The 10,132-nt window shown below is 42.3% G+C and overlaps 1 non-coding gene and 1 pseudogene across 1 annotated transcript; one reads left to right on the forward strand and one right to left on the reverse strand.

The window, feature by feature from the left end:
* The window catches only part of LOC117848644 (protein NPGR1-like), an 11,393-nt pseudogene extending 2,615 nt beyond the window's left edge, over positions 1 to 8,778 (reverse strand).
* Positions 8,779 to 8,838: 60 nt separating this feature from the next.
* TRNAC-GCA (transfer RNA cysteine (anticodon GCA)) lies at positions 8,839 to 8,909 on the forward strand. Its single transcript has one exon. It is a non-coding gene; the product is annotated as a tRNA-Cys (tRNA).
* Positions 8,910 to 10,132: the final 1,223 nt, after the last annotated feature.

Here is a 10,132-nt window from a genome sequence, read left to right on the forward strand (position 1 = left end):
GTATGGAGAGCTAGATTCCGTAGTGGAGTTTACTTAGCTAAATTAGCAACTTATCGATCTGCTGTAGCTTTTAAAATCCACTCTAACCGAACTATGTTAATTATGGAATACCGCCTATCCTTAGAAAATCAGATTGTCCTTGTACTTGCTCTCTCATTCCTGGGAGTCCTTCAAGGGTATCAGATCTTGAAACTGGTTTTTCTTTCGCGCTTCCCCTAGCGCAGGCAGTAGTTTGATAACGAGTTCCCTCCTAGATTTCGTAGAATTCCTGCCATAGAAACCATGCTTGGGACGTAATCTGGATTGATCGAAAGGGCGAATGAAAACGCCATCAAGGCTTCTTGGTGCAAGGATTGACCCTCCAACTGAAGACCCGCAAAGGTGCTGAATGCATTAGCAGTTTGAAACATCGAACCATCGAACGAACTTTAATAGTAAAAAACTAACAGAAGCAGCAACCTCTTGGATATTCATTTAGATATCAATCCAGAAGCACCGGTATAGTAGTACTGTATTATTAAGTTTCAGGGACAACCCCATTTTCTTGATGTCCAGAGGACATGAAAACTGAAGCAAATGCAGCCAAAGCCAATCACAACACTTGGCAAAAAATTACAATAATTTATTTTGAGTTCCTTATTTGTTTGGTAAAAAGAAAGCATAACTGAATATATTAGCAGAATCAGGTCAGGTAGTTGCGAATATTTACCTCTTACGTGCCAATACTTGGGATAAAAGAAATCGATGGATCTGGCTTTGTCAAGGCAGATGTTTGAGTCATGCCATGCCTCAAGCTTTGTGTATATTGACGCCAAATCTAACCATGCGTCCATCTCTAACTTCTGTAGGGATTTAACCTGTCAAGACCAAGTAGATAATGAGCGAAGAAGAACAATGATATTTTAATGGGAGTCTAATAAAGAAGAGAAGGGGTTGTACCTCACTACAAGTGGTTGATTTCCAGACTTCCTTCTTTGCTTGCGACCAAAGCTAAACCCGAAAAGATTCCACTGCAGGCTTGAATTGTCCACGGGAAGCCTGAATTTGTGCTTTCAGCCTCAAAATATCCAACTGATCATCTTTCTCAGCTTCATCTATGGCAATATCCGCTACTGCTTCGGCTTCTTGTAAATTCTGCTGTGCAGATAATACAAGAATTAATAACTTCCAGGCACTAACTGAACCACCCATCACCATTTCAAGACATTCTGTTGCATTTTCAACAGCTGCATTGAGTTTGCGCTGCATCGCATTTTCCCAAGCAAGGCTATACATTATTTCAGGATTCTACTTTGCCATTGCAGCAGCATCCTGCAGCAGCCTCAGTGCATCATCTTGTAATCTCGATTTATCCAAGTGTGAAGTGGACGACCTAGAAAAAGGTCCATAACACACACCAAGAAAGTGGTTTACAATGCTGATGAAATGCATATCGTGACTTCTGAAAGACTTCATGGCTTTATTTGCAAATTTGATCCCTTCGGAAGCATGCTTTGGATTCTAACAGCATAGTTTTGCTCCTAAAAGAAGAGATGGAATATGAGGTTTTCCCTTTCTCTCTAATACACAAAAACCATTCCTTATGATGTTTAATGCACTATCATCCATACCAGCTGCACTGTTGCAAAGTGCAAGGATAGACCATCTCTCCGATCTGGTATAGGTTCCTGGCAACAACATTTCTAGATGGCTGGCCAAAACTTCATGATGCCCGGATAACGAGAGTGCATACATCAAATGGTTCACAAGGTCAGGATCCCATTTTATTTCTTGGAGGGATAGCTTTCTTGTTAGTACGAGTAATAAAAAAATTGCTTCCTCTATGTTGTTCCCAGGGGTTAACAGGTTCCCTTTCTGACCAAATTCTTCAGGAAACTTCACTTCAACACCACAATACAGCAGAGTCACTGCCAAGTCTTTTTGTAAGTTGGCGGACCTTTCAGAATCCAAATTCCATGGCTTTGCAAGAGCTCTCCGATATGCAATGATGGCTTCTTCGAAACAACAGCTTCTCATCCACAGTTTGGGAAGATATTCTAGAGCTGAATGGAATATGTCCATTAGCTTACCCGTCAGGAACACCATATGGCCATGCAGACTCAACTATGTCTATGATGGTTTTGCATTCTTCCGCAGCATCAGCCATGTCAAGATAGCATGAAGTGAAACTCTGACGGATGCAACAAAGCTCTTTCAGATGCAAAAGTTATCAATATGAAGCATAACAGCCTTTTACTCCGTTTTGTCAAAAACATATTTTTCACTAAAACAAAATAGCTAGGACCGCATATATAGGACAATAGGAGATTTGCAACGCTTCTGGAACTACTATACCCATTTCAGATGGCAATGCTAAAGTACAATACAAGAAAGCACATTGAAAAGAAAAATCTAGTTAATACCTGTTACTCTACCAAGGCCTTCCAATGACTTTGCTTTAAGCAATATGGCCTCTAGAAGCAAGCTTACAGAATGCATTGACATATGCATTAGCATTCCGTTCACTTGTGAGGTTTTCCTTCTTGAAGAACGTGGAGGCACTCTAGACTTGATACTTTCAGCAATAGCACTGGTCATTCGTGGCCTCAAACTTCTTATATCAATTCCCTGAAGAACCAGCAATGCTGCATCAAAATTTCCTCTCTGATGTTTCCAGTCTACCTAACAATGCCCGGGCCTCCTGTTACACAGAAAAATAAATCTATCAATTAGCAAATATAAGAAACACAAGATAGCCAAATTTCCTCGAAGATTGAAGGGGTGCAGCAAACCTCATAATTTAATGAAAGGGTTTCTCTGAGGTCTGATTCTACTTCATTTACTTGGCTATCATCAGGCGTTGTTTCTCGACTTGCTATCTTTGAAGAAGAGCCATTTGCTGAGAAATCACGTGTCGCAAGAGATTCTGGCGATCGAGGAATATCTTCGAACCTGGATTGGTCCCCACTGCAAGTGCATAACATGATCGCAGACATTGTCTGCTTGCAGATAACTTCACTAAATTTATATAAATAGCTCTGTCTCTGTTAGGATCTTCCTTTGGGACCAATGGTATTGGACATACAATCAGGTACACTGCAGGACATCGCAACAATAAAAATAGGAACTCTGAGTGCACATTTCAGAAAACAAAATCAAGAGTAAACACATACAAGGTCTATATAAACAGACAGCACAATCAAAAAATTCTATGAGCACAGGCAGATTTAGCAGTTCCCTTTTCCCAATGGTTCAAATTAAATAAATATAAACAAATACAGCTCCACTGTTTAATGCTTAGCAACCTGTTGAAGCTAACAGCTAGGCAGGCGGACCATCCAGGTCAAAAGAACTACTAGGCAGGCCATCCAGGTAGGCGGGTAATTCTCTCCGTATGGCTGGAAATGCATGCTCTCACTTCGAGTTTCAATTCAATCTTATCGCAAACGCACTACTATGCTATATCTAGGAAAAGCGGCAATACAAAGCCAAGATCTTACTTACTAATAAGTTAATTAAGGCTAATCCGTCCGCACAACTGGTAAAGCTTTCCCTGTCTCTTCGGGAATACAAGACAAATCAAAGAAAAAGTAAATGCAAGACAACCAGAAAGGAATTCCTATGTATGAGTTAGTTCGATTCAATACTCGGACTGGTATATATAAGTGCTCATCACTACTCGACTCAATCTACTATAGGTAGGTAGAGAGTAATTCTCCGAAAGAACTACTAGTCAAATATGTAGGTAGGGCTTGGGCAAGTAAGTAAAGTAGGCATGAGTTATCTTTTCCTACGGCCTACCGAGTCAATCTATTCGGACAAGTAAATAAGTCTGGGCATTCCTTCACTTCAGGTAATTCGATAAGTAACTACGTTCATTCAATGCTAGGGCTCTCCACTTTTTGTGAAATTACAAAGGGGAAAAATGCTCTCTATCTATTCCAATATAGACTTGTTTGTGGACCTACCTTCTTTTAGTTAGCAAGTTCGTAAGGCAATACAAATCCAAAAAGCTAGGAATTGAACCAACCCACTTGAAATTCTCGTAAAGAGAGAGTGAGTGTTGTTTTCTAAAACTGGATATTTTATAGCCATTTTCAGTGCATCTAGATCAGAAGCCTGCGTGCGGGCTCTTTCTTAATTTCATGTCCGTCCCTCACTCGGGCTACTCAAAACTCTGATTCAGGAAAGAAATGCTAAACAAAGAAATGAGCAGTCCCCATAATTTCAAGTAATGAACTGTCATATCCAATCCGTAATTAACTGGACCAGCAAATGCGCCTGTTCTGGCAAATGCGCCTGCCTGCTCTGTTAGTTAGGTAAGTAGCAAATGCGCCGCCTGTTAGGTAAGTAAGATTTCGCCAACAATGCTTTAGCCAACAATGGTAAATCCTGGTACGAGTTCTTATCTTTACTCGGTGAGGTCAATCCCTACACTTATTACCCATATAGAAAGAAACTTAGCGTAGCGATTCCGTATCTAGTTTGTGTCTTATTATTCAACTATTTGGTGTGGTGGAGAAGAAAAACGAAACCGCGCGATTGAATCCACATCTGAGCGTCTTTTTTTTCGGTATGCCTCTCCGCGAGCAAGGAGCGCCGCGAGGAGAGCGAGAGAACGAAGTGAGAGCCTTTGGTAATGAAAGAATTCGTTTACTTATCTATCTGCTTTCTTCTAAGCATTCTATTGTCTATGAGTGTAGTTGCAGTAATATATTCCAAGGCTTCCACCCGCCCGGATGGGTTCGCCCCTACCACAATTCGAAAGTATGTTCTCGTTCATTTTGTTTCTGAGAGCCGCATAGCCGTTGGTCCGCTAGAATTGCAAAAGCGGATCCAGACATGTTTTCCCGTTAAAATCCTCCTGATAAAGGAGACTCAACCGTCTCCTTCTTATTACGAGATAACTATGGGGATTTCTTCTTTGAATGCTTCCAAACATACATCCCAGAAGGTTCTCCGGAGCCCGGAATTCCCCAATGTATGCATTTCCTTCAAAAAAGGATGGAAGTCCGTTCTGCTACACTTTGTTCATGTGAACCAGGAGCAGGTTACTATTTTTGGAGCAACCTCTCTAGCAGAAACTAACAATCTTATTCAGAAGGAAAAGACCCGGCATAAACTATCAATAAAAGGTAGGGGTGCGCAATTAGGAAAAAACCAAAATAGAAAGGGTTGGGCCATCTCTGCGAGGTATTTTTCCTTACGTAATACTCTAATTGCTTGCCTTATTTTCAACGTGATTTCATGGCTTTTTCGGTGGGAATTTCCCTATTAAATACTAAAGGAGCGAGCTCTAGTTAGATACTTCTTTCTTTTTTTCCCGAGCTGATTGCAGTCTGTAAACCAACCGTCAATCTCCCACTTCACTTGTTGTGAAATAGATCAAGCCAAAACGAAGCATTGGCCCCGACCCCATTCTCGCTTAGATAAACTCCCTCTCCCTGCTGACTTGTTCTGAGATCTGGCAATGGGCCTAGAGCAGGTGGTGGTGAGTATGACTAATCGAGCTCCTCAATTGCCGAATTCTTGATTCGGTGGGAACCTTACCGCTGCGCGCCTTAACCATCGATTACAGATTCAAGTTAGCCCAGTGTGGTTCCTTGGAAAAGTAGTTCAAATCGAACTCAAAAGCAAAACTAGGCAATCCAACTTCCATTGATGCAGCTTCCCTGTAACTAGCTAGCATAGTATCGATTTCTTCCTCTTCTTCTTCTAGTCCGAGAAAGCCTGTCTTCCCCGAGAAGACAGTCTTCTTCCTCTCCTTTCCGCGAGGGTATGGATTCCTGTGGTCTATGACGGGCTGTCCCTATTGTAGGTATTCCCACGCTGTCCATTATGTGCGTGCTTGAAAGAGATACTCCAATTCTAATAATGGTGCTCACACTACGGTATGGCCAACAGGTCGGGATGGCAGGAGAAGAAGCTGGCACACCAACCTATTCGGATAAGTGTAGAGAAGAAAGGAAGGGGAAATCTTTCAAAAGAACTTTTCCATAGATAGGCGTACTATGGATGAATTCCCACCTCCTTGGAGGAGTGAATGCAAGGACCACTAAAAAACAGATACTTTACCGAAAAGCCTTTGCTTCTTCTTTCGATTGGATAGAAGCTCATACTCGACTTCAACAACTGGCTTGGCCAAATCCCCAGCTCCTGTCCTTGAACTAGGTCCGGAAATAGAGCTTGGGGAGAAGTCTTGTAACTTACTTCCCACAAATCTTCCTTGTAGGCTGGCTAGCTGTGATAACTTTCACGAGTCGAAAACAGATAAATCAACCTTGCGCTTCCCCTGTCAGTGACACCGGGGCGAGGTACGAAAAAGCTAAAACTCCCTTGTCTTCAACTATGAACTTACATCTATCGATAACACGGGCTTCTTAGGTCAATCACATCCCCAGGAACTTCTAACTGGCCTAGCAAGGACGGGCATCTTTCATCAATTGATTCGATTTAACGAGAGGCTCGGAGATGGTATACGTAGAATAGGGGAAAGTCAAGACAAACTTCGGTCAATTTACGTTTTCAAAACTACAGCTATCTTGCCCAGAGTCCCAGAGCTTAACGGAACTCTTGTTTACTATAAGAGAAGAGAAGAGAAGAGAAGAGAAGAGCCCACCGCTTTATAAGTGCTTTCCTCTCTCTTTCTTTCGAACCATAAACTCCGAAGCGGTTTCACTTTACCATACTGGAGAAGGGCTTCACTCGCGCCTTGGGGACAGAACTAGAGTACAGAACTAGCTTCCTCTGTACATATCGTTTTCGGGTAATAATACTATCATTGAGAAAGAATAGATAACGACTATCAGGCATATGACTGATTTCTATATGGGTGTGGGCTCATACTCTCATTTTATCCTTGCTCGCTGTTCCCGACAGGAATACGTCACTTAAAATAAGCTATTGACGTCTTAGTTCCGACCTTGTCTCCTTTCTTTCTTTTGTTCACCGGTGCAAGGCAAGGGCGGAGCTCTCTTATGTTCATCTTCCACGCCTGCCCGCATCCCAAGCACTAAATGAGTGAAATCCAATCCCGGAAAAAGGCTCTCTTGCATCTTTTGCTTCCCCACCCGGCCTCTATTCTAGATTCACCGTCTTCGGATGCATCAGTTTATTATGCTTATGCCTAATCTTAATACTGGCTAGTTACTTCAATTACCTTACCCCACTGCCCCCTGCGCCCACTTCCTCGGACGAGTTATATTCCTTTTTTGCTATTACCCCCGGTCTCTGCTTCTTCTATATCTGATGATACCTTAGCCGAGGACTAAAACGACTACGAGGAAGAAAACGAATGAAGGACGATTTCCTTTAGCCGGTGGTGGCTACCTCGACTCCTATAACAAAGAAGAACAGTGTCCCGTACAGCCAATCTAGACTAGACGAAGAAGTTTCGATTGCCTGGCCAATCAGAGTTCATCAGGGGAGTACTATCTTCCCTTCCGGTGCCATCTTCCTAAACCTATCTTCCTGAGCGGGATTTCTCCTACCCTTCATTGCATTGACTGAACTCGCTTACGCTCTTCCCACTGTTCGCTTACGATCTGATCCTTCTTTCCTTCCACGGATGCGACTAAAAAGAGAGTAGCTTCTCCTGCTCGCCTTGTTGAAACTAGTCATTCTGTTTCTGCTGTGGCTGGTTTATCGGCTGCTCCAACTGTCCAATCTGTCCCAACAGAGTTAGGCATTCCTTCTGAGCTAGCTAGGGAGTCAATAGCAAGACCGGGTACAACAAGCCTATTAGAGAATGAAGTAGCTCGAGTTCGGGGTTATCTCTCCTAAATAGAGGTTCACTTCGACTTTACTACTTTCCAGCCAACGCACTCTACTCAAATTGAAGGAAATTGTTTGGCCCCTATTCTATTTATTTATTAAGGGAGGGTACTCATAACGTTGAATCACTGTTTTTCATTCCTAATGTTCATCTCAAGCTGGCTTCGACATCTGGTTATCGTGTTTCTTTCTCCTCCTTTTCGATCGCTTGCTCTCGTGCTTGCAACCGATGATTCACTTGTTTAACCTGACCTTGAGGAATCACTTCGCTCAGATGAAAGGCAAACGAGCTTTTCGGAAGGGCTTGTCTTGTCCTCCCGTTGGTTGCATCGCTCGTGCTCCCTATCGAGGGATCACTCGCTCTTCTCCCTCTGGTCGGTGCTCAAGGAAAAGCAAATTCTAAACGATCTAAATGATCTCTCTCTACGAAGTTTTATTTCACTTAGGATGTGGCAACCATGCTCAAGTTCAGGTCTTGATTCAATGGTCCAATGCAGCACCAGAGGATGCAACTTGGGAAGATGCTTCTTATATTCATAAACAGTTTCCCGCCTTTCTAGCTCAACCCTTTCTCCTAACTCCATTCATTCCTTATTTTAGAAGAACAAAGATGAGTTCAAAAGACAAAGATGAGAGCACTGGTGATTCAGTAAGTTGACTACTTTGTTCGCACTTTCTATTTGCGTAAGAAAAGTATGCTCCTTTCCCTCCTCCAACTGCCAGAGTTCACTAGCGCGAAAGAAAAATAGATGGATTGAGCGACGGGACATTAACCAACCTGGATTTAGCCCTCCTCTCTACTATCTACTGGCTAGACCTCATACTACTGGCTAGACCTCATATTAGACCTAATCCTGCACCTCCACCACCACAACCAAGACCCAATTCAATATCTTAATAGGAAGAATGTCTTGATCCGGAAATTCTCGTACCAAAAGGAAAGAGTAGAGAAACCATACTCTGGCGCATAGTTAGTGGTAGAATGCTTATTGAAAAAAATAGAGGGTTTAGTAATCTCCTGCTACGATAAAGAATTAGTATAGTAAATGGTATGAATAAGATTTCTCTCGATTTAGAATCGGATTTGGCGGCATGGCCAAGCGGTAAGGCAGGGGACTGCAAATCCTTTATCCCCAGTTCAAATCTGGGTGTCGCCTGACCCACTAAATACTTTTGATTTCTTATTATCATAAGTAGTGTTCGAGATCACAAGGCTAGAATGTCTTGTGTGCGAAATAGTGCCATTGGTTAGTGAAGTTAGCTGACAATCGTCATATCATATCCATAGTCTAAGGACTCTAAAGAAGATAGTGAACCTGAGGCTGTCTCCAATCCCACGAGTCCAATAGGAAGAGCTAGTCCTCTAAAGTAAAGTAGGCGAATTCTGGCTAAATAAAAGAATTCTTACTTTCACGGCCATCAAACATTCCAAGACATCTCTTCAAGACTATCCGACTCAGCTCTGCGTAGGCAGAGCCAGGAACTAGATCCGTATCCCATGATCAGTAATCTTACAATTACACAACCACCAGATCCTTTAGGTTTGTTCGATCTATCGATAACTGATAGACAGACGCCTTTGACACTTCCTCCAGGTGGAGTTGATTAACACTCTCATGGTTGGTCGATGGAAATAGCAAGACGAGACAGACATGATAATCTGATAAATATATGTGGTGATCCCTTAAGCAATATCTAATAATTAAATGTGTCCAAGATTCAATTGATTGGTTGAAGCCAAGGTCTCGAGCTAGTCCATCTTTCTATATGATATTATTAATAATGCGCAGCACCAAGCCAGAAATTGGGGAATGAATTGAATCGATTGCCTTCCTTTCCTGAATAGCTGGACGGACAAGAAAGATATTGGTACTTAACTGTAGGGACACAAAAGCTCTGAATCCTTCATTTGATGAATTTATAATCGAAGCAAGCGAGAGATAAACAAAAGGTTAGGAGTTTGGAATGACAACTAGTCACTTCTTGCTGAAGATCTGTTCAGTGAAGGAAGCTTCACTATGATGTGTTAATGCCAATGGAGGATATGTTGCATGTTTGGTGTCCAAAGAAATGAGGATACTGGAACTAGCTTCTGGGGTCCAAGGATACCTCCGCCTTTCACTTTCATCTCTTGATACCGAAATTCGCCTAAGGTCTGGCCTTCTACTCTACTTTGATTCAGATTCATTTGTCGAGAGATAGTGGATAGAATGAATAGTAGAAGTTCCGCTGTAAGCAGTTACGAATGGGGAGGGTATCATTAAACCCAGTCTTCGCTTAAGACTTATCTAGTTTTGCTCCCTACTCTCAAGTAAGTAGAAGGGGAAGGGATAAACCTAAACTCTGACCTATGCTGTTGGTCAGAGAAATCCTCCTCTTT

Source organism: Setaria viridis, unplaced genomic scaffold (assembly GCF_005286985.2).
Source record: "Setaria viridis unplaced genomic scaffold, Setaria_viridis_v4.0 scaffold_196, whole genome shotgun sequence".
Classification (NCBI taxonomy): Eukaryota; Viridiplantae; Streptophyta; class Magnoliopsida; order Poales; family Poaceae; genus Setaria; species Setaria viridis.